This window comes from Neofelis nebulosa, chromosome 10 (genome assembly GCF_028018385.1).
Source record: "Neofelis nebulosa isolate mNeoNeb1 chromosome 10, mNeoNeb1.pri, whole genome shotgun sequence".
Taxonomy (NCBI): Eukaryota; Metazoa; Chordata; class Mammalia; order Carnivora; family Felidae; genus Neofelis; species Neofelis nebulosa.
The window spans coordinates 84465685-84491340 of NC_080791.1; the positions used below are offsets into that span (position 1 = coordinate 84465685).

Consider the following 25656-nt stretch of genomic DNA (forward strand, 5'->3'; position numbering starts at 1 on the left):
CTAAGGCCAAGGCAAGGGGAAAAAAAAGGAATAAGGAAATGAAATTTAGAGTAAAGTTAATTCTCTTGGAACATGAAAAGCATAATTTTTCATGTGATAAATAGCTCTTCCCCAATAAACGTGGTATAATTGTAAATCTTTCAGCTGTAGACAAAAGTTACAGATGAATCATGCCATCATAGGGTAGCTCATTTGGCAATTCAGACTTAGATTCAAGGAACATTTACTATATGCCAAGTGCTGTGCTAGACGCTGCCTCATGTTATCTCACTTATTTCTCACAATTACCCTACAGAGAAAGCATAATTGTCAGCTTTTGTTATATGAGGAAACTGATGCTCAGAGAAGTGAGTTCACTTGTGCTTAGTAGCACAGCTTAACATGCCAGCTCTGAGACTCACACCTGAGTCATTGGATTCCAAGTGATTTGACAGACATACTCAGATCTATCTATGATGGGAGAGAAATGAACACTGGCGAGTTGGAGACCAGAGGGTGTTGAAGAAAAGAGGTTATAGATACAAGTAAGGCTGTGAGGTTTAAAACAAAATTCTCAGAGAAACAGAAGAGGGATTGCTCTGCTGCCTCAATTTATTATCCTCTCCCTAAATGTGGGTGATCCTCAAGGCTCCATCCTCAGCTCCTCTCTACTTCCTTCCTCAGGGACATCATCCACTTTGCATGCCACCTCCATGCAGACAATTCTTAGTTTAGTCCTTCTAGTTTTGACCTCTTTCAAGAGCTCCAGACACATCTCTCTTATCATTTCTTATATTTATACCTTTACCTTTTACTATGTTTGGCTAATTTAAACTCTTTCCTGCTGCCTGGGAGAGATTCTTATTGTCTCCTGCTTGTCTAGATATTCAGAATACACTGTCTCTCTTGTCCTACCCTTATCTCCAACCATTAAATCCTGCTTGAGACTCAGGATCCAGCTCATGTGCTGCCTCCTTCAGGAAGTCTTCCCTAACTAGATTCCCAGTTAGATCTACATTTTTATTCAGTAATACTTATTGTCTGTCCACCTTCCAGCAGCATTTAACAACCCCTCAAGAGTAGGACTGTTCTTATTCATCTGTACACCTACCCTCTTATTTATCGTTCACACACTCAGCTTCCTAAAGCACCGTGTTTGAATGTGATTGGATTGAACTGTGTCTGTGTTCTTCCCTGCAAAATTGTTAGAGATAAGGGTTAAGGTCAGAACTTAAACTTTCTCTTAATCTCTATAAGTCCCTGATCCAAGTTCTTCTATGTAATGCACAATTGATAAATGAAAAAAATAAGCTACTTGTAAAATCTTAGCTGAGGAAGGATCAGAGATTTGTTGAAGGGATTTTAAGCTCAGAATTCACAGAAGCAAGGAACTAATTGGTGTTTTCATGTAGATACAGATGAACAACTTGAGCCTATACTGGATTTCTTCTCTGTATATAAATTGTATAATGGTAATTTTTCACGTTCCAAAAGTAAAATGATTTCAATAAAGGTGCATATGAATATAGAAAGAAATAACAGGGCCAGACCACAATCTGAAACCTGAAATCTAAAGAGGAAAATTCCCTTTAAACCCTTAATTGTAAAATGTAGATCACTAACAGTGGCACCCTTCTACAGGGGAACATCTTAAGTATTTTTTTAGTGAATTAAGACAACACAGACTTATTATCTCACAATTTCTGTGGGCCTAGAATTCAGTGAGCATAATTGAATGTTTTGGCTCTGGGTCTCCCACAGGCTGCAGTTAACTTAAGGCTCAATTAGGGGTGGATCTATTTCCAAGTTGACCCCAGTAGTTGTTGGCAGGATTCATTGTCTCACGCTGGTTTTGAACTGAGGGCCTCAGAAGTTTCTCAAAATCTACTCACTGTGGGCCTCCCTGGAATACTTGCCACATGGGCCTGTCCATACTGGTAGCTGGCCTTGTCAGAGCAAGCAAGAGAGAGGACAAGTAGGAAGATGGAAGTCATAGGAAGTGGTGTCCCACCATTTTTGCTGTATTCCATTACTTCAAATCAAGTCACTAGTTCCAGTCCATACACAAAAGAGTGAGATTACATAAGTGCACGAATACCACACTTCTCCACTGGTCACTTGGCCTCACTAGGACATCTGAGACCATGATTCTCCCACATGGGCTCTTGCAAGGTGCTCTAATGAGAAGGCAGGTGGAGTAATAATCATAACTTGGAAGTATGTGAGGTAGGTTAGCCAAAGCAAATTCTTCTCAGGGTACGTACACTGGTAGAGTAATGAGAGGGGAAATTCACATCAAATGTTGCCCCAGTATCATTAGTGGAAATTGCTTTAGACAATGAATTGATTCATTTAAGCATTTATATCATCCATATATGGCACAAGGATGATGATGATGATGATGATATGTTATTATTATATAATAACGTTTACTATATTATATTAAAATTATATTATTATAGTTATTATTACTATTACCAAGACAACATTCTAACCACATCAAAGGAAATATGCTAAACCTTTCTACATTTATGCCTTAATGGGGCCACTTAAGTTTTCCGTATTCTTATCTATGTTTTGACCATATGTATACATTTTCTTATATATTGTAGTGAAAATGTAATTTTTTGTTCTCCTTTCTTTCATTTAAAATTACATCATATTATAGGAAGTTCTGTGAGAGATGACCTAAATTAGATTTAAATTATATTAAATTTAAGAGAAACTACCTTTAGCAAATTAAACAAAAACAAGCAAAAAAAGTTAAAATAGCAAAGATATGATAACATTGAAATATTTAGTAGAACAAAGCTCATGCCTCAAACTGAATAGTATCATCTATAACAGAAAAATTTGGACCAAGTTGAAATAAGACACAGGGAATTTATAATGATGAAGGATCCAAACCATGAGATATAGCTACCATTTACCTATAGGCACCATTTATATATGGTAGACAACTAGTAAATTAGAACATTTCTAAAATTAACAAAATATATTGATAGTGTATTTTGTTTTTATCACATTCTCTCACTCTAGAAGACAATTCGGCAGATAAAAAATAAGTAAATAAATAAAGGAATAACTAATATAGTCAGGATGATCAGTAGGTCTTAAAATGAAGAAAAGCCACCCTTTGCTCAAGTGGCATAAAGAAAACAGTATATTTCCCCAAAGTAGCAATAATACAAATTAGATTTTCTAATCACAAACATTAAGACATTTAAAAGAAAGCAGAAAATTTTAATTATCTACTAACTAAATTCTGTCAAAAGTAAATCAATAGTAAAGACAGAATAACTAGAAAATGTAACAATAATAGTATATTTTAGGTTATGAACTACAGTCAAAGATGTACTCAGAGGACACTTCATAGCAAAAAAGAAAGGAAGGAAGGAATGAAGGAAGGAAGGAAGGAAGGAAGGAAGGAAGGAAGGAAAGAAAGAAAGAAAGAGAAAGAAAGAAAGAAAGAAAGAAAGAAAGAAAGAAAGAAAGAAAGAAAGAAAGAAAGAAAAACAAAGAAAGAAAAGAAAGGGAAAGAAAGAAAAAGAAAGGTTGATTCCCTTTAATTAAAATTGATTTCATTTTTTTATGTTCATTTAATTGTGAAAGAGAGTGTGCATGTACATGTGAGCAGGGAGGGAGGGGCAGAGGGAGGAGAAAGAGAATCCCAAGCAGGCTCCAGTGCAGTTAGCATGGAACCCGGCATGGGACTTGAACATATGAACTGTGAGAAAATGACCTGAGTCAAAATCAAGAGTTTGACACTCAACTGACTGAGCCAGCCAAGCATTCCTAAAACTGATTTTAAAACTAAATTTGAGAATTTAGAGAAAGAACAATATATTAATCCAAATAAATCAAGAGGAGTGAATGAGGATAAAAGCAGAAATAATTTAGAATAAATTAGAGAACAGAAAATTTATCAACAACTCTAAGAACAGGTTATTTGGCAAAAGTGGGTATATGAGGATCAGGCTGGGGAGGTACAGGAGATGAGAGGAGTAAGGGAACAATGAAATAGGTAAATAACTACTTAGCCTAGCTTTTTCTGTTTTTTAATGTGGACACAACTAGTATACTAAATTAAGAATGATTAAAAGAAAAAGAACATAGTTTATTTTTAAAATAAGTTAAAATAATTATAGAATAAGAGAATATTTTGCACAATTCTATAAAAGACATGTTTTTAAAATTTTTTTATTAACATTTATTTATTTTTGAGAGAGAGAAAGAGAGAAAATTCAAGTGGGGGAGAGGCAGAGAGAAAGGGAGACACAGAATCTGAAACAGGCTCCAGACTCTTGAGCTATCAGCACAGAGGCCAATGTGGGGCTCAAACCCAGGAACTGTGAGATCATGACCTGAGCTGAAGTCCGATACTTATCCAACTGAGCCATCCAGGTACCCCAAAGACATAAGTACTATTTAAACACAATTTTTTAAAAATTGACTCAGACAGGGGTGCCTGGGTGGCCTAGTGGGTTGGGCATCCAATTCTTGATTTAGACTCAGTTCATGATCCCAAGGTTGTACGATCAAGCTCCACATCAGGCTCTGTGGTTAGTTAGCATGGAGCCTGCTTGAGATTCTCTCCCCCCTCTACCACTTGCACTCTCTTTCTCTCCCTAAAATAAAAATATAAATAAATAAATAAATAAATCAAATAGACACACATATCCTAAATGGAACAAAAACAGAAAAGAAATTAGGAACTTTGTTTTTTAAAAAAAAATTGCTCTTGGAAAAACTGAACAGCCACATGCAAAAGAATGAACTTGATTCCTATCTTACACCGCACAGAAAAATCCACTTAAAATAGATTGAAAACTTGAAGGTAAGACCTGAAACCATAAAATTCCTGGAAGAAAACATAAAGAAAGAAAACATAGCTTAAGCCATTTGATAACCAGTTTTGTAATTATTTTTTTTAATTTGACACCAAAAGCAAAGGTTACAAAAGCAAAAAATAAACAGGTGGGACTACATCAAATTAAAAGTCTTATGCATAGCAAAGGAAACTGTCAACACAATGAAAAGGCAATCTATGGAGTGGGAGAAATATTTGCAAATCATATATCTGATGAGAGGTTAATGTCCAAAATATCCAAAAAAATGCAAACAAAAAACAAAACAAAACTCATACAACGAAATAGAAAAAACAATATGATTAAGTTGGGCAGAGAATCTGAATAGCCAGTTTTCAAAGAATACATACAAAGGGTCAACAGGTACATGAAAGGTGCTCAACATCACTAATCATCAGAGAAATGCAAACAAAACCACAGTGAGATGTTATCTCACACCTGTCTTAATGGCTAGTATCAAAACAGTATCAAAATAAAAAGCTTCTGCTCAGTGAAGGAAACAATCAGCAAAACTAAAAGGCAACTGACAGAATGGGAGAAGATATTTGCAAATGACATATCAGCTAAAGGGTTAGTATCCAAAATCTATAAAGAACTTATCAAAGTTAACACCCAAAAAAACAAATAATCCAGTGAAGAAATGGGCAAAAGACATGAACAGACATTTCTCCAAAGAAGACATCAGATGGCCAACAAACACATGAAAAAATCCTCAACATCACTCATCAACATCACAAATCAAAACCACAATGAGGTACCACCTTACACCTGTCAGAATGGCTAAAATTAACAACTCAGGCAACAACAGATGTTGGCGAGGATGCAGAGAAAGAGGATTTCTTTTGCATTGTTGGTGGGAATGCAAGCTGGTGCAGCCACTCTGGAAAATAGTATGGAGGTTCCTCAAAAAACTAAAAATAGAACTACCCTATGACCCAGCAATTGCACTGCTAGGTATTTATCCAAGGGATACAGGTATGCTGTTTCAAAGGGACATATGCACCCCAATGTTTATAGCAGCACTATCAACAATAGCCAAAGTATGGAAAGAGCCCAAATGTCCATTGATGGATGAATGGATAAAGAAGATGTGGTGTATATATATATATATATCCTCCCCCCACACACATATTACTCAGCAATCAAAAAGAATGAAATCTTGCCATTTGCAACTACATGGATGGAACTGGAGGGTATTATGCTAAGCGAAATTAGTCAGTCCAAGAAAGACAAATATATGACTTCACTCATAGGAGGACTTTAAGACAAAGAACAGATGAACATAAGAGAAGGGAAGCAAAAATAATATAAAAAAAGGGAGGGAGACAAAACATAAGAGACTCTTAAGTATAGAGAACAAACAGAGGGTTTTTGGAGGGGTTGTGGGAGAGGGCGATGGGCTAAATGGGTAAGGGGCATTAAGGACTCTACTCCAGAAATCGCTGTTGCACTATATGCTAACTAACTTGAATGTAAATTTAAAAAAAATTAAATTAAAAAGATAAGAAATAACAAGTGCTGGCGAGGATGTGGAGAAAAGGGAAACTTTTTGCACTGTCAGTGGGAATGTAAGTTGGTGCACGTATGGAGTTTCCTCAAAAACTTAAAAATAGAACTACCATATGATTTTGGAATGCCACTTCTGTTATCTGTCCAAAAGAAATGAAATCACTATATCAAAGACATACCTGCTCCCCAAAATGTTCATTCAAGCATTATTTACAATACCTAAGATATGGAAACAACCTACGTGCCTAGTGATGGATGAACGGATAAAGCGTGAGATAGATATACCCATACAATTTGAAAAAAAGCTTTTAAGAAATGCACTTAGGCAAGATATTTCATGGATGACTTTTTAGAAACTTAAATAATTTTTACACTTTTCCAGTGTTTCCCCAAATCTTATATATGCACACTGATATCAAGAATAAAATACTTAACATAGGAAAATAAAACTATAATTTCACTCACTTGTGAATAGAACTGTCAATTTGCATATATAGTACCTTAAAAGAATAATACATTATTACCAGGTGTGGTTCCTTCCAGAAAACCAAAGATGACCCTATATTAGAACATTATGACAGAGATGAACAGCTGTGCATTAACAATTCTTGATCCCCTATCCATGTTGTATATTTGCAGGTGGAAATTAGCTGTTTAACTGGAACTGTATTCCCCAGCTATCTTTGCAATTAAGTTTGGCTGTGTGATCAAGTTTTAGGCAATGAAATGGGAACAAACGTGTCATGTGCCACTTCAAGGTATCTTATATGAGGTATTTCTCCATGCTCTTATTCCCGGTTAGACAGTGGGACTAGAAATGATTCTAGAACCTGAGAAGCTATATTTTGAAGATGGTACAGCATCTGTCAATCTGGCTATCTGAAAGATTATGTGGAAGAGGATTGCCTTAACTTATTAATTTCTCCAGTTCTGCCTCATAAAAGTAAACTTGTATTTGAATTATTATACTTTGGATGTTCATTGCAGAAGCTAGCCTACTCTAACTAATAATATATCTATTAATGTAAATTGTATAGATAACAAAATAGACACAATTATTAATAAATTCTTATACAGTTTTTTGATAAAATTCAAATTGTCATCATTGATGTCAGCTATTTCTGACGTCCAACAGATTCTCTGACTTTGTTCCAGTTTGGCTGTCCATTCTGATGACCAAACCTCCTGATGACTTTCCACCCTTTTGCTTAAGTGGAATGACCTAGCTTCCATAACTTGATACCATGGCCCAGTTAATACAAAGCTAAAATAACTAAATGTACAGTTTTAAGGAATAATTTTATTTTCTCCTAGGCAAGCAGAATACTTTCCTCCTTTAATCCAAAAAGAGTACAGAATAAATTCATTAGTATCCTAGCACTTGCAAGAATAAGAGCCTGTTAAGATTCTGCCTTCAAATATAATGTCACCTATTCTATTACCAAGCAGCAAGAAATGGGTTTTGGTGATCAATTGGCATATGTTGTTTTGATACAATCACTCATATAACAAGACCAGTAAATGAAGCAAATACCGTCCCCCTCAGGTGAAAGAACCCAGAGCATTGTCAACATCCTTTTGGCAGATAATAATAGCCCTTCGTTACCGAGGCTTGTGTACTATTACATAATGTTCTGTGACTTAATACACCCATAGCATTTTTAACAACCGTAAACTTCTCCTAGTTATAACCACAAATTGATACATAGCTAGTTTCTTCTATGAAAACCATTATGGGTCCACAGCAGCCTTCTTCATGGAAATAATTCCTACTTCAGAAATTACAAAACCTGCAGAAGAGCAGAGAAATTTCCATTGTGTTCTACAGAATTATCCCTACTGGAAGTCTTTACAAGAAAACAAGGTTAGACATGCTACTGAAAGACAGACTTAATGTTTATATTATTTAAAATATGCTATTACCAAACCCTTTTGCTACAAATGTTTTGAAATGCTTTCAAGGAATCTTAAGTTTTCCCTTATAGAATATTGGTTTGTGAGCAAAAATCGTTGGAAACATGCTTGTAATTCATGTATCAAAGAGAATTTCAAGAGCCTTTGGCTCAGTTGTGATCACTGACATTCAGCATCCTGTACTACTCGTATTGCAAGACATTGCTCATTTATCAAGTTAAAATTAATTAGAAACGTTTGCTCATCTTGGAGAACACTCACAGAACAAGTTACTTGCAACCCAAGGTTTTACTGTAGTAATTTCCTGACTTGATGTGATTTCTATAATCAGGCACTTTTTAATATATATATATATATATATGTTTTAGAGAGAGACAGCACATGAGCAGGGAAGGGGCAGAGAGACAGGAAGACAGAGAATCCCAAGCAGACCCCACTCTGAACTCACGAACTGTGAGATTATGACCTGAGCTGAAATCAAGAGTCAGACATTTAACTGACTGAGCCACCCAGGCGCCACCCCCCACTTTTTAAAAATATTTATTTGGGGGCACCTGGGTGGCTCAGTCGGTTAAGCGTCCGACTTCAGCTTAGGTCATGATCTCGCGGTCTGTGGGTTCGAGCCCCGCATCGGGCTCTGTGCTGACAGCTCAGAGCCCGGAGCCTGTTTCAGATTCTGTGTCTCCCTCTTTCTCTGCCCCTCCCCTGTTCATGCTCTCTCTCTCTCTGTCTCAAAAATAAATAAATGTTAAAAAAATTTTTTTCTAATATTTATTTATTTATTTATTTATTTATTTATTTATTTATTTATAAGAGAGAGAGTAAGGGAGGGACAGAGAGAGAGGGAAACAGAAGACAGAGTGTATGAATCAGCCACTGTTGAAAACAAGTGACAGAAGTCCATCTCAAAAAAGTTTAAGAAAAAAAATGGTATAATTTATATTGATAATGTAACTAAGAAGTCCAGCCTAAGCTAGGTTGGATCTAGAGACTCAAATGTTGTCTTTTTTTTAGATAAATTCTCCTCATGTGGTAGCAAAAATGACAACTGTCAATTAATTCTAGTTTTACATAATACTTAAAGCTACAGATCCAACTGTAAAATTGTTTTGAACTTTCCAATTGATGTCATCAGTTTTATAGCCATCCTTGAATCAATCACTATGGTGAGTGGATGCAATGTACTAATTAATTGGTCAGGTCTTGTGATTAGCTCTGTGGCCAACCTTCTGCACCAAAATATGTGTAATGGATTCTCCATGAGAAAGAGGACTCTGTCAGCAGAAGGTGGGGGTGGTGATGAAGCACAAAACTTTGAGCTGACTAAAACTTTAGCTATCACAGTCCACAACAGTTAATTCTATTTTAATTAATATCAAGACTCCTAAGGGGGAAAAGCACCATTATTTCAACTAACATTAAGAAATTGTCATTTCTGAAACTTGATGCTGCTCTCTCTGTAGGAACATTTATTTGTTGCTGGCAAGACTTACACCTCTTTTAGTTATAGTTATTCATCAAGTTGTCTTCTAAAATTCACTTTGACCAATCAATTCCTATGTGGGGAGTCTGTGAATCCAATAAAAGGACTGTCTGATGGTTGGGTAGTCCTTTTTTCCATTTAAAGCTTTCTGGGCAATAAATGAATAAAATGCAACCACGACTCATTTAACAACATACCCCAATCCACTGAGCTAATCAGTCCAGAAGGTCAGCAATAATTATGATTCAGATGGACTCCAGGAAGATTCCAAGAAAAAAAGAAAAGAAGGAAAAAAGAAGGAAGGACAGGAAGGAAGGAGGGGTAAAATCAATGTACATATTTGATCCTTGAACAACACAAATTTGAACTGTCAAGGTCCATTTATATGTGAATTTATTTTTTATAAACACAGTACAGTACTGTAAATGTATTTTCTTTTCCTTATAATTTTCTTAATAATATTTTCTTTTCTTTAGTTTCCTTTATTGAAAGAATACATTATATCATACACATAATATACAAAATACATGTTAACCAATTGTATATGTTATCAGTAAGGCTTCTAGTCAACAGTAGGCTATTAGTAGTTAGTAGGCTATTAGTAGTTAAGTTTTTGGAGGAGTCAACATTATATAAGAATTTTTGACTCTGTGACGGTCAGCACTCATAACTCCCATGTTGTTCAAGGCTCAACTGTATATCAAGTTATTTGTCAGATTCTCAGCCCATAAAGTGAGGTCTGTAAGAAATACCTCATTAAAATGTGTTTTCAGTCAACCAAATATTGACTCTCGTCCCCACTTTAGTAGGCTGAAAGGTCATGTAACCTGGTTTGTTGTTAGATCATTCCCCATGCTCCAGAGTGTGCAAAACACCAGGATCAAAATGACACTAAGACTTCGGGAAGGCCCATCTGGTTTTCAGTCACCCATTCATACCAGTGGCCATACAGGCGCCCATGATGATCCCAATCCATGTAGGCAAGAGAGGTTGCCCTGCTGCTTCCCTGTGAGGCTTCAGTCATATGACTCTTAAGTAAGGCTGGGAGGCCTACAAGGTGGCAGCCATTGTCCTCTGAGATTTCACCATCATCCCCAAAGCAACTGAATACTTGAGCATAGGTGCCCTCTTTTCTGGGGAGGCATAAACTTTCCTGTCTTCCCAATTTCTCAGAAGCTCCCCTCCCTGCTCAGTTTATTTCTGACTTATATACCTACTCCTGACTCCCTCTCTAGCAAGACACTAACATCCAATTTATGGCTTTGAGATCATAAAAAATAAAGTTTAACAGAACAGAAAAAGCATGATCCAGCTTCTGCTTTCTATAGAATATATTACAAATGTACCAAAAACAAGAAATTACAAAGCATGGTTACTACCTTAAAATGAGGATGAAGGGGAAAATTAAAGGAAAAAAAATCACCATTTCCCACTAGGTCATTTGCCCCATTTATTTGAAAGGAAACAGAAAAAGAAGAGAAAGAATGTGAAGTTTGGAAAATTTAAATAAATTGCCAAAACCCATCTGCCAGTAAGTGGTAAAATCTGGGTATTTTTTTTCCAGTACTTTTTTACTAACCTATCCTAAGATGATCCAAGTTGAGACATTTTAAAAATTAGAGTTGAACTCCACAATTAAAATCGTCAATTGATTTTATTACTCTTCGAATTGTTTAATTTTGTCAATTTTGTTGACAATTGCTTTAGAAATATCTTTGGATTTCTTGAAAAAAGTCTTGGTTTTAAGAACTTAATCATTGGGGCGCCTGGGTGGCGCAGTCGGTTAAGCGTCCGACTTCAGCCAGGTCACGATCTCACGGTCCGTGAGTTTGAGCCCCGCGTCAGGCTCTGGGCTGATGGCTTGGAGCCTGGAGCCTGTTTCCGACTCTGTGTCTCCCTCTCTCTCTGCCCCTCCCCCGTTCATGCTCTGTCTCTCTCTCTGTCCCAAAAATAAATAAAAAACGTTGAAAAAAAAAATTAAAAAAAAAAAAAAAGAACTTAATCATCTATTAGAAAAGTCTTTTAGAACTAAAACTTTCATAAATTACAATGGTATAGCTTAGGATTCAAAATGGTGAGGGTACTAGAATTTTAGGGGGGAAAAACCATCAAAAAATAAAATCCCTGAACTCCTATTTCTTATAATTCCCTGGTAGCAAAGTGGGATTTGAGAGTCTCCTTTTAGTTGCAATTGTTCCTAGCTACCTTACTCATAAGACATCAGATGCTGAAACTAAGTCACGTGGATAAATTTCCTACCATTAAATTTCTAACAGCAAAGAATAGATATGTGAATCCTCTGCTTTTACTATATATGTTCAAAGATCTGGGAAAGTTCCCATAAAGTATGTGGGTTAGCTGAAGTCCAAATATGTGAGGGAAAACTGTGCTGTGAAGAATTGTTTAGCAACAAAGCTAAGACAAGAGTCATTAGTTCTTTACAATAATGAACCTATTTGATGATCACAGGCTCTGAATCCTAGAACCCTTAGGATTTCTCTGAAATTTAGAGCAGTGGAGATTCTGTTTAAGCAGAGAACAATCCTAGAAGAGAAATTAAGGGAGTTCATAGACCACTAGACAATATATTCTCTGCAAAATAAATGGCCTTGGTTTTAAGCTGTATTACAGAAATTCATTAGAGTTGCATGATGCGTGCATTTAATTTACTAGAATTTCATTTATAAAACAACTATATTTTTTAAAAAAGCCAGATCCTCCTGGTGATTGATTATAGAAGATTTTTCAAAGTCATTTTGACTTTACTCAGTTTTTGCCATAAGTTCTAAATTTTGAATCCGATCCCAACACAAGAGGATGTTGCTGCAGTGTTGTTGACTAAAACTAATGCTGGCTGCGGGACAGGATGCATTTCAAAGACTGCACTTAATCTCAACTTAAGTGAATCTTACTTACCTCATCTGCAAAGTCAGGGTACAATGTCTGTTTTCTTACCATCATATTAGCCCTTCTCTAAAAATCATATTACATAATAAATATGAGAGTATTTGATTAATTCTCAAAATACCATTTAAATTTGAGCTACCAGTTATTTACATGGTGGTTAATGATATTTTTATTCTTATTATAATCAGGACCCTCCTTTGAAGATTCAACCAAATCTTGCAAGGGTTTGTAAAGTTTAAAACAATTTGCACTAACTGTAGTCTGTTCAAAGGGCCCTTTACAGTCTCTTGGATCTGCACCCTCAATCCAGTTCAGAGGATGAAATTGCTATTAGTGTCTACTATTTGTTATTTTTGGTATTGCTACTTCTGTTTTCTTTCTTTTTTCTTTTCTTAATCTTCATTTATTTTTGAGAGAGAGAGCGCAAGCAGGGAAGGGGAAGAGAGAGAGGGAGACAGAAGATCCAAAGCAGGCTCTGCACTGACAGCAGAAAGCCCAACGTGGGGCACGAAATATGAGAACAGTGTCTGGTACATTATAAATGTTCCCCCCCAAATTGGGCTAATTAATTAATACATAGAGACCTCCTACTGGCCTCAAGCTTTATCTACTATAATATTTTTATCTCCCAACTTTCCATTTGATAGCACTGGCTTATATGCTCTCTGTATTTTAAAAATAGAATTCTTTAGGGGCACCTGGGTGGTTTGGTTGGTTAAGCTTCCAACTCTTGATTTTGGCTCAGGTCTTCATAAGGTTGATCCCTGTGTGTGAGATCAAGTCCTGTGTCAGGCTCTGCACTGAGAGCATAGAGTCTGCTTGGGATTGTCTCTCTCCCTCTCTCTCTGCCCCTCCCCTCTCATGCTCTCTCTCTCAAAATAAATAAACATTTTTTTGAATATAACTCTTTAATGTATAGATTATCAAATCATAAAATTGATCTCATTAAATTATTGTTCTTCTTCAATTTCCTAATTCTTCAATTTTTTTTTCTTAAACTTGATAGTCGGCCCCAAATACAGAAAACATGGTTTTATCAATTGACCTATATTGTAATGTATAAAACATGTAATTTCAGGGGCACCTGGGTGGTTCAGTCCGTTGAGCATCCAACTCTTGATTTCGGCTCAAGTCATGGTCTCATGGTTCGTCAGTTCAAGCCCCATATCAGGCTCTGTGCTGACAGCGTGGAGCCCGCATGGGATTCTCTGTCTCTGTCTCTCTCTCTGCCCCTTCGCTGCTCGCACTCTCTCTCAAAATAAATATAAATGAATTTTTAAAAAAATTAAAACAAGCAATTGTTTGAATCAATCAATCTTAAGATGCATTCCAACATTTGGGCTCATATGATAGAACCCTCCCTTGCCAGGGAAAACACAGCAGACCTCATTTCTGGGAACTGTATTGTTTTCATTTCAGTTGTTGTCTTGGCAGTTGGCCATGGGGGTAACAAAAAAGGAAAATGCAAGCAAACATCAAAGGAGTTCAATGCTTTAGAAGTACCATTGCCATTGCCAATCTCCATCCCACCACTGGTATCTGTTCAGATTTTTAAATAAAGCCATGTTGTTTACTACAAGTTGTATTTTAAACTTGAAAGGTGCAATCAATATATAAAACTGCTCTCAAACCATGAAAATGGGCAGTCAACTTCAGGCCTTGCCAAATTTTAATCAGGGCTTCCAAAACTAACTGGCCCTAGCAACTGTTTTTTCCAGACCTCTCTCAAAGTAAGGAGAGAAGCTAAGAGTAAGTGAAAGGGCTTTTGTACATGAGAATCTACAGTGTATTTTTAAAAATTATTTAGAGAGAGAGAGCAAGAAAGAATGCACACACATGAGTGGGGGAAGGGCAGAAAAAGGGGGAGAGAGAGAATCCCAAGTAGGCTCCGTGCTGTAATCTTGAAGTCTGATGCAGGGCTCCATCTCACGAACTGTGAGATCATGACCTGAGCTGAAATCAAGAGTTAGTCACTTAACCGACTGAGCCACCCAAGTAGGTACCCAGAGAATCCACAATGTATTAATTTCAAAATTCCCTTCTCTGGACCCTTTGATTCTCCCCACATTGAGGTGAGCACTTCCCTTCCTTTTTCTTGTCCTTTGCGACGGAGTCTACTGCACCAAATCCAGAAGTACAAATGTTATTGTATTTGTGTCTTGTGCTTAAGAGGCAAAAACTTAATCTGCCCTGTTAAATAGAACTTAACTGAAACACTACCGTTTGAAACTCATTTTCTTTTGGGTTGTCAAATTTAGTGTTCTTTCTCTCCCCTTTACTCTTACGGGATTATTTAAGATCCTAGGGAAATTACTTGTCATCCTAATATGAGGAAACCGTGGCTCTCCTTGTATCCATGGCTGCTTGGTATGTTGTCCATCCTAATGGACAGAGGCAAAAATTTCACTCAGGAAATTTTCAGTCTCCCCTCCTCATCCTTGCTAACTCGGGCCATGGCTCTGTTCTCATTCCCATTTCTAAGTTCTAAAACCCAACTGTACCCTTCACCCTGGCTATGGCTTGGACTTCTCCCTTTAAACTCTGCTGTGGGGTCTTCTTGACCCATGACATACACATGGCAGGTACCCTGGCTCAATACCTCTGGGTTTACACCTCACCCAGGCATGTCAAGACTTTTCCTATTTGACCTTTGTTCACTAATAAACTGGATTAATTCTGAATTTAGGCTGTTACAATGCTTCCCCAAAAAACATTCTGCATTCTCCCCCAATATATACCCTAAAATGCACATATACCCTGTCCATTCTTTGGGATTCATCTGAGTCCAGGATAACTGCTCAGGAAATCTGGTTAAGTAAAGCGCAAGTTCCAGTTGTATTTAACTGGTGAAAAAAGCAAGTATCTTTTTCTGTTTGATTTTTTTAAATTTTTTTCTAGTGCTTTTTTTTTTTGAGAGAGAGAGAGAGAGTGTGTGTGTGTGTGTGTGTGTGTGTGTGTGTGTGTGTGTGAGCAGGGGAGGGACAGATAGAGAGGGAGACACAGAATCTGAAGCAGGCTCCAGGCTCTGAGCTGTCAAGCACAGAGCCCCATGTGGGGCTCGAACTCACAAACTACAGGATCATGACCTGAGCTGAAGTTGGATGCTTAACTGACTGAGCCACCCAGGCGCCCCAATTTCTGTCTGATTTTAAATTTTAGTTGTTAAGGGTGGAGGTGCTCTTTGGAGAGGATTTGAAGATGCTGTAAGTGAGCCTATGATATTCTGGTCCTCTAATTAAATGTCTTGCTAATGACAAGATTGTATGTCACCATCTTTTTTTAAACAGATATTTATGTGTTTATTTCATAAACTCACATTGTCTTTTCCCTTGAGCTGGTCTCTGTCAGTGCCATTAAGTAGGGGATTTGGGCTCAGTTAGTCCTCAGTGTGACAGGGGAAAAACTCCAATCCAAAACAAGCCTGTAAGCTTTGTTGTTTCCTCTGAGGAATCAAAAATAGAAATGCACTTGGTGGAAGGATGACCTGATAGGTGCCTGGGATACCTTTGAGCTTCTGATAAAGCAGAGGGTAGTCATGGACATAATATGCAAAGAATAAATGGGTTTATTTTTCTTAAGAGGAGAGGCAGTTTAAAATAGATTCTTTACTTACTCTTTGTAACATATTGTATGTTTCTTATGAAAGGATTTCTTTTCCCACATGAAAACTGATATTCTCCTGCTCTGATATTGTAGTTACAGAAATTCTGATATAAGAAAAATATTCCACTTCATTCCAGAATTGAGTTTTCTAAATCATTTGAGTCATCCCACAGTAGCTTGCAACTCTGTGGGTGCTAAAAAAAATACAACAACAACAAAAAAAACCCCAACTCTTTGTTGAATAATGCTTCTCCTGAAAAAGACCACATAGTAATTATCTTCTCCCTTTTAAAAGTGGAAAACAGTTACCCTTTGTAGATCCATAGCACCTACAGAATTTAAAATATTCTTCAAGCAACTTGAAAATGTGTTACAATCCTAATCAGAAATAAAATTCAGTACTGTTCCCACTTCATAGGTATTAAAATGAGACATGGGGAAGAGAGTGCAGTCATTCAAATATAATAACTCATATTTATTGAGTCTTTAACATTTGCCAATCACTGTTCTGAATATGTACAAAGCTCACTTAACCCACATTTATATATATATATATATATATATATATATTTGAGGCATCCCCAAATGTAGCCAGGCTTGATACTTTCTGGAGATTATCCTCTATAAAAGAAACTCAAGGTTTTGAGTTTGAGTTTGAAATACCATTTATCCACTTTAAGGACCTTTGTCAAGGTAATTAGATGAAATATAAATAAATATAAGAACCTACATTAACTTAATGCTTTACAGTTTACTGAATGTCTTCCTGTAGGCATCATATTTAAGAAAGGGAAGAGATGTATTATTTTTCATTTTTTATAGTTGAGGAAGCAGAGGTCCAGATAGTTTAAAAAGTCTTGTTTAAGGTCTCACAGCTGTGAAGTTACATGATTGCAATACAAATAAATTTCGTTTCTCTTTCAACTATGTATCTGGAATGGTTTAGCACTTGCCATTTATGGAATATTTTCATATTTGCATATTTATTGTATTCTTACAGTAGCCCCAGAGGGTGATGGTGTGCAGCATTTAAGAATATGGACTTCAACATCAGATTGACTTGGTTCAAATTCTGACTCTGCCCCTTACCATGTGACCGTAGACAAGGTACCTCACCTCTTTGGGTTTCAGTTTTCTTAGCTCTAAAACAGGATTATAATTATATCTATCTCACAGGGAAAAGGGAGGATGTGTTAGTATTAATAAATTAGATACTCTGAGAAAAACACTTGGAACAGTGCATGGTACAAAGTAATATATGTGAGTTTTTACACTCAGTGTATGCTAGTTCTTACATAGAGAAAGGATTATGTCCATTTTACAGATAAAAGGACTGTGGCTTCAAGTGAAATGACTTACCTATTGAGCTGGAATCCAAACTCAATTCTACTGATTCACAGTCTGTTCCTTACTACACCAGCTTGTGCTATGAAGAAATCTAGGTTTTACTGAATTCTATTCAAGTTGTAGCATTATATATAGACAAGGGTTCTACATCCGGTGTCCATCTGTGAATTTCAGGGTTTCTGAAAACCCTCTAAAATGGTACAGAAAATGTACCTTAGTATATTTTTCTAGAAAAGAATTCATATCTTTCATCAGATTCCTGAGAAAGTCATAAAGGTTAGGGGCCAATGATTGTGCAGTAGTACAGCATAATATTTAGGACTCTAGGCTTTGGAACTGCTTGAATTCAAATCACAAATATAACACTATAAGCTCTGTGACCATGGACACTTTGGTTCATGGACAATTTCTCTCTAACTTTATTTTCTCATTTTCAAAAGAAGCATGATAATTTGTAAGGATTAAATTAATTAATATGTATACAAACACTTAAAACACTGCTTGGCAATAACAAGCTCCATAGAAAGATTGCTGTTATTATAATTGTTATGATCAGGGGATGTTTAAATCCACCTGTTTAGAACCGTAACCATTCTCTCAATAGCTTTGAAGATGATCCTCAATGACCCCAAACTCCTGGCTTAACATCATTGTGTAATCCCCTACTCTTGAGTGGATTTACTGATCAGCTTCTAATGAATCAAATATGGCACAAGTCATGGGATGTCACTTCTGATGTTAGGCTGTAAAAAGACTGCATTTTCTGTTTTAAATGTTCTCTTTCTCTTTCTCTTGGACTGCTCACTTTAGGGAAAGCCACCTGCCATATTACCACGTAGCCCTGTGGAGAGGTCCATATGAAAAGAAACAGAGAGGCTTCTGGCCAACAGTCAGCAAGGAAATGAGTCTCTCAATCTGATAGTCCCAAGGAATAGAAGCCCACATGAGTTAGCTTGAAATATTTTCTCCAGTCCAGTTTTCAGACAAGACTTCAGACCCAGCCAAAAACTTGGCTGCAATCTCATGAGAGAACTCAAGCCAGAGGCATCTAGCTAAATTTGGCCCAGATTCCTGACCCACAGAAACTGTCATATAATAAATATGTATTATTTTAAGCCACTAAATTTGGTGGTAACTTTTACACAGTTATATTACATATAATAGAAATGCAAAGTACTTTATAGACATTATCTCATTTAGAACTTACAACCAACCTACCATATAGGTATCACTGTACTGATTTATTGAGGAAGCCTGAAGAAATCAAATGACTAACCTGAACTGTTAGTGAATTTTGCCTGACTCCAAAGCCCAAGATCTTTCTTAGCTAGGTTATTAATTTCTTTTGTTGGCTCATTTTTGAGACCACTTCTTATTCTGCATAGGTTTTATTTTTAATAATTAAAATAAGAACTACTGAAGTTATTCAGGAATGAACTTCAATCTACTTTTGAAACTTATTTCTGGTCTTTATTTAACCAGATATCAGAAGCCTGAGTAACTGTCACATAGCATTAGGTTTTCCAACATTTATGTTATTGGAAATAGAATCTAAGATTTTTATAAACATGAAATTATAGCCTCTAAATCTGCACTCTTCACAATAGCCTCTACATTATTATTGTTATTTATTTTTGTGGAACATAGCCCTTTATTTTTTTAATGTTTATTTATTTTGAGAGAGAAAGAGTGTGCATGAGTGGGGAGGGGCAGAGATAGAGGGAGAGAGAGGATCCTAGGCAGACTCCACATGCTCAGCACAGAGCTCGATGTGGGGCTTGAACTCACAAACTGTGAGGTCATGACCTGAGCTAAAATTAAGAGACCGATGTTTAATGGACTGAGCCACCCAGGTGTCCCAAAACACAGCCCTTTAAAAAAGTAACTCATAGGGTGCCTGGGTGGCTCAGGTCATGATCTCATGGCTTGTGAGTTTAAGCCCCCATCTGTCTCTGTGCTGGAGCCTGTCTCAAAGCCTGGAGCCTGCTTCGGATTCTGTGTCTCTCTCTCCACCTCCCTTGCTTGTGCTCTGTCTCTCTCTCAAAAATAAATAAACATTAAAAAAAAATTCACTCATGTTTAAATTAATCAATGACCCTAAGTAAGATGGATAATTATCCATTGTCCATGGACTCCCATTCTCAAACAGAATTTCCCTCAATTAGTCAGTGGTCTCTTGACTCCAGGTCATTTGACTTTCAGTCCAGCAGGCTGTCAGTTCCATCCTTGATTTCCTACTGCAGGAAATACTTACAGTTCTGGGACAGTTAATGACCCATGACAATCCATTTTAAAAAGCAATAGAACCCTTTTAAAATTGCAGTCAAATTTGAAGAAGGACTCTAAAGAAGAGGTATTTATGACTTCAGAATATAGCTCAGGCTTCATAAACCAATTCTTGACAAAATCTCTTCTCTCTGCCTTTTTGAAATAATTAGTGACTTTAACTCAATATAATATTAAAATTTGATCTCTGGTTACTGTAGCAAATTGAGAACAAAATGAAAATCATTAATCCCAGAGACAAAGATGTCTTGGATACAGAGACATTCCAGTGGAATATGTTATCAAAATGATTAAGTATATTTTTGTTTCAGACACCAAATTTCCTTCTTTCTGTTCATCTATCTATCCAGCATCTATCTGTGTTAGAATCAGTCACTCAATATTTAAACTATCCCTAATTTCAAAATAGACACACTTGGAAATAAATGTTTTTTGGGTCACTAGTGCCCAAACTAGTGACATAACCATAGTTTTTTTAGAGGTTGAGTCATTTGAATGTGACATTGTTGAATCTGAACGATATGATGAATATATCATATAAAAAAGTTAGGAATGGGGGCGCCTGGGTGGCTTGGTTGGTTAAGCGTCTGACTTCGGCCCAGGTCATGATCTCACGGTCCGTGAGTTCGAGCCCCGCGTCGGGCTCTGTGCTGACAGCTCAGAGCCTGGAGCCTGCTTCCGATTCTGTGTCTCCCTCTCTCTCTGACCCTCCCCCATTCATGCTCTGTCTCTCTCTGTCTCAAAAATAAATAAACGTTAAAAAAAAAAATTTTTTTTAAAAGTTAGGAATGAAAATCTAGTTTTTGATACTGTATATATTATAAAAGGTTTTTTTGTTTAGCTTTATCATTTTAATAATACCTTTAAGATCCACCCTGGTTGACTTTACTCATAGTTTGTGCTGAAGACTAAAACCAGTTTGTGTGTATGCAGAGAGCATACATCTCTGTTGGGTATGGTGAAATAAAAGATATGTTCATCATAAAAATTAGACTCATAGAAGATCTGCCATTGATGCTAGTGAAATTATCAAGATTAACTGTCAATGCTCATTGCTTTTGCTATGTTGAACTCCTTAATTTTTTTTGAATGGATTCAAACCAGGAATTGGCATAATCATTCATACGATCTCAACCTTAACATTAAATTCTATGCTGTATGGGGTAGAACGGTAATGAAAAGCTTAGGATCAAGGGATAAGAGATTTAGGCCCTGTTGAGCTACCAAGTGACTTATAATGCAACTTTGGGAAAGGTGTTTTTCCCAAAGGTGTGGGAGCAATACAGCTTCAAAGAGTGCACTTGCTTTTCTAGTAAAAAGCAGAATCAATCTTCTTTACCTATAAAAATCGATCTTTAACATTCCTCCCAATATTAATGTTCCAGACTGAATAATTATGACCCAATCAAAAGTGCCTTAAAATGTTTAAATAACCCAACCTCTAAAAAAATATGGTTAGGTTACTCCTTTATAGCAACCTATAAACATTTACTTCTAAGTACAGTGGATCCTCACTGTTTAAAGATTCTGTATTTGTGAATTTGCCTGCTCACTAAAATTTATTTGTAATCCCCAAAATCCAATATTCACATTGCTTTTATGGGCATTCATGGATATGAACATTGAGGTAAAAAATTGGAGTCATACAATGTATATGTTTGCAGTTGAGACCAAATAAAGTTCAGGCAAATTTCTTCATTCTTGTTTCAGTTCTCACACTATAAATAAGTGCTTTTTGAAGTCCAGTTGGTGCCATGTTATTTGCATTTTTCTACTTTTTGCTGGTGATTTTGTTATTTAAAATGGCCTTCAGTGGTGTATACACAAACACACACACACACACACACACACACACACACATACACATGCACGCACACAGTGGAATATTATTCAGTCATAAAAAAGAATGAAATCTTGTCATTTGCAATGGTGTGGATGGAGCTACAGAATATATAGCTAAGTGAAATAAGTCAGTCAGAGAAAGTCAAATGCCATATGAGTTCATTCACATATGGAATTTAAGAAACAAAACAAATGAACATGTAGGGTGGGGAAAGTGTAGGAAAACTAAGAAACAGACTCTTCACAATAGAGAACAAACTGATGGTTGCTGGAGGGGAGGTACTTGGGGTGTGGGGTGGAAGGATAAAATAGGTGATGGGGATTAGAGAGGTCACTTGTGATGAGCACAAAGTTTAGTATGTAAGTCTTGAATCACTAAACCTTATACCTGAAAGTAATATTACACTGTATGTTAGTTACTATTTAAATGAAAACTTGGAAGAAAAATAAAATAAAATACTCCCCAAAGTAGTGCTGATGTTCCTAAGTCCAAGAAGGCATGCGACTCAGGCATGAGTTATAGTGCTGTTGGCCATGAGTTCGATGTTGATAAATCAAAAATATGTATTAAATAAGGTGGCTTTAAACAGACATGAACATAAAACAAGGGTATACGTTGACTGGTTGATGAAAAAGTTGTGACCAGGGAATCGTAGGAACCTAAAAACCAAGTATTTCCCCTAGGAGCTTACAAAAATATCTTTTTTTCTAAGAATTACCTCTCTAAATAAATCCTTTAGTAAATGTATAATAGAATTTTATTTTTATACAATGTTTTGGGTGCTCACCACAGTATTCAATGCGACAGTTATAATGTAACATATAGCTAAATATTTAGGATTTTATCTTTTTTTGTCTGTTAATAATTCTCTTGCTATTTCTAAGTTTCATTTTCAAGATTAGTCCCACTTGAGTTGTACCTGAACGGTCCAAGGTTTCATTTGATGTTGTAACTCCTCAAAAACATTATTTTACAGGGTCACTCCCTCCCTATCACTCAGTAATACACTTACCTTCTTCGAGTTCACGTTCAGCCTCCTCAATATTCTATCTCTGGGAATGTAACAACATCATTTCAACAGAAGCATATCTGAACATCTTAATACACGGCAGAACATACTTAGTGAATGGGATACAGGTGTGGGAGCAATACAGCTTCAAAGAGTGCACTTGCTTTTCTAGTAAAAAAAAATTCCTTTTTGAAACCCTGTGATCTGAACCATCTGCAGATAATTTGATAAACAGAAGAAGGGTGAAAACAAAAGGTTGTGTTAACAACAGATTGTTGAATTACTAATTTTGAATTCTGCAAATACTGAAACTCATTTCACACCAATACAGGCAATGAGTTTTATAATAGTTTGAACTGCTAGTTAAATAGGAAGAAATAACTCTATTTAACACAGAGCCATCCCTGTGTGGTAGAACAATGTACTGAGATATTAATTTGCATTTTATTCTCACTGCTGTAAATAATTCACACCTCTTTGTTTAAAGAAGGTGGATTTTTTTTTTGGCTTTGCTTTTCCAAGAAATGGGGGAAAAACACAAACATACCCCCCAAAAATCATTTCCAAACAGGACTTTTTTTTTTCCAAAAGTCTAGGCTCATAAGAGAATATGGAACTGGTTATCTGAGGAGAGATATTTCAGGGACGGGAAAGGTAATGGATTATGCTTGGAGTAGAAAGGTTTTGAGAGAGTTTTTCCAGAGAACGGGGAGTAGATATTTAAAGAGTCCAGAAGCATTGGAGAATGATTGCTGCTCCAGATTCTATAATTGGAGAGATGCAGGTCTCCGAAGAGAATGGCCGCAAGGTGTATCTGAGGATTCAGCAACTAGACACGGCAGTTCTCAATCTGGGCAAAGAACCAAGCACCTCTTTGTTGGAGGCAGAGAAAGTGCATGCACCAGTGATGACCAGTATGTACTGTAGACCAGGCCATTCTTCAAGTATCATGATTCTTGTGTGACCCCTAGGCTCCCCACAAAAACACGAATTTCGGTTTTTTAACCAGGTAGGCAAGAGTCATGGGCAAACTGATGTGTTTTTTTTTTTAATATATAGAAAAATAAGATAATGTTTCTTGCACTGGGTTACAGTCAAAACTGTTACCCATAGATTACCTCATGTAATCTTCCTAACTTGCAGTATTGAAACCCATTTTACAGATGAGAAAAGTGATGTGTAGAAAAGTCAAGCCAGAGAACCAGGAGGTAACAGAGCTGGGATTTGAACCCAAGAAGCCTGGCCAAGAACTCTGTGCCCCTGAATACTCTGCTTTTCTGCTGATCCTGTCATGTGAGTGTCAGGCCACTTAACTCTTTTTAAAAGTGGTCTGCTATAAATAATTATCGAGCACGTGTTTTATCTCCTCTCAGCTCCCTGAGGCCTGTCATGCTTCTTATGCTTTATGTTTCTTACAGTGCCTTACACTGGCCCTGGAAAAAACATGACACCCTTACATGAATATGTAGAAATCAAACTTGCTCAAAAAACAGATATGAATGTACATGTGTACACATACATGTATATATATCGTCTTCAAAACATAGATGGTCAGGATTGATCAGATGCAGTGCAATAAACAGCTATGTAAAATGTCTCAAGCCATGTTAATCGCATGAATTAAATGTATTAAAATACATGTCCACTAGAGAATGCATTGATATTTTTCATTATCTGTTTTACTTCATGGCATCAGAGTATAGAATAAAAATGGTAATTAGATGCATCTTTTAAAGCAGCTTCTAAACTATATCTCTGAAAAAAAATTTTTAATAAATTTTTTTTAATGTTTATTCACTTTTGAGAGACAGAGAGAGACAGAGCATGAGCAGGGGAGGGTCAGAGAGAGAGGGAAACACAGAATCCGAAGCAGGCTCCAGGCTCCGAGCTGTCAGCACAGAGCCCAACACGGGGCTCAAACACACAAACCGTGAGATCATGACCTGAGCTGAAGTCAGACACTTAACCGACTGAGCCACCCAGATGCCCCTGAAATTTATTTCGAATGGCATTTCAGAACTATTTTGAGTAAGAAATATATGATTTCTAAAGAGTGTGCTGTGGTTAATAGGATGGATTCTGTTTGCACACTCAACTCCCCCTTCAGACCTCAAGAACTTATGCCCCAGATGCTGCAGGCTGCCAGCTGCCAGGCCTCAAAGCTAAGCTCTCACCAGACATTACCCTCAACTGGGGAGAGCTGCCTCAAGCAATGTTGTTCCTTCCTATATTTCCCCAGAGGGACCCTGCACCCTATCACTGGTCAATGTAGGAATATAATGGTAAGGCCCTCCTTGCAACAGCTTGGGACCACTTTGGCAGGCCATTACCATTCCAGAGCTCCCTGGAGGAGCCAGCTGTGGCCTTCCTTGAAACTCTATCAACTCAGCCAACTTCTACCCTCTGCCCAGTCCCGCTTTCTTTCCTTTCCTTCTGCAGGTATGCATCCTGAGAGCCCTCCAAATAAACTTCCTCATGCTAATCTTTGTGTCAGTGTCCGCTTCTTATGGAAATCAAGCTGGGACACCTCATGCATCCAAACAGATGTTGCATGCTAAACTGACATCAGCCTTGTTCCTTTGGATACAATACATTTTCTTCCAGCTAAGGATGTATGTAATCTAACCTAATGGAAGCAGATAAGCCATGACTCAAAAGAGTCAAGAAGCATATCTGGTCCAGCATGATGCCCAACATTAAAAGAAGAACCCCTTCTAAGCAATTATTAGATCCTCATATGATAGTGTTCATTGATTGCAACTGTGGCTGCTAACACTGAGTGCTTATTAGGTGGCAGGCACTGTGGTGACTGCTTTGCATAGGTTATTTCATTTAGGCCTTATAACAACCCTCTAAGATAGACACTATTATCAACTCATTTTACTGTAAGGCTTACAGTAGTTAAAGA

The 25656-nt window shown here is 36.9% G+C and overlaps 1 long non-coding RNA gene across 1 annotated transcript in view; it reads left to right on the forward strand.

The window, feature by feature from the left end:
• The window catches only part of LOC131487637 (uncharacterized), a 38700-nt gene extending 13470 nt beyond the window's left edge, over positions 1-25230 (forward strand). The window contains exons 3-4 of the long non-coding RNA XR_009249860.1: positions 17264-17370; positions 23912-25230. This is a non-coding gene — a long non-coding RNA (uncharacterized LOC131487637). The remainder of the gene's footprint in view (positions 1-17263; positions 17371-23911) is intronic.
• Positions 25231-25656: the final 426 nt, after the last annotated feature.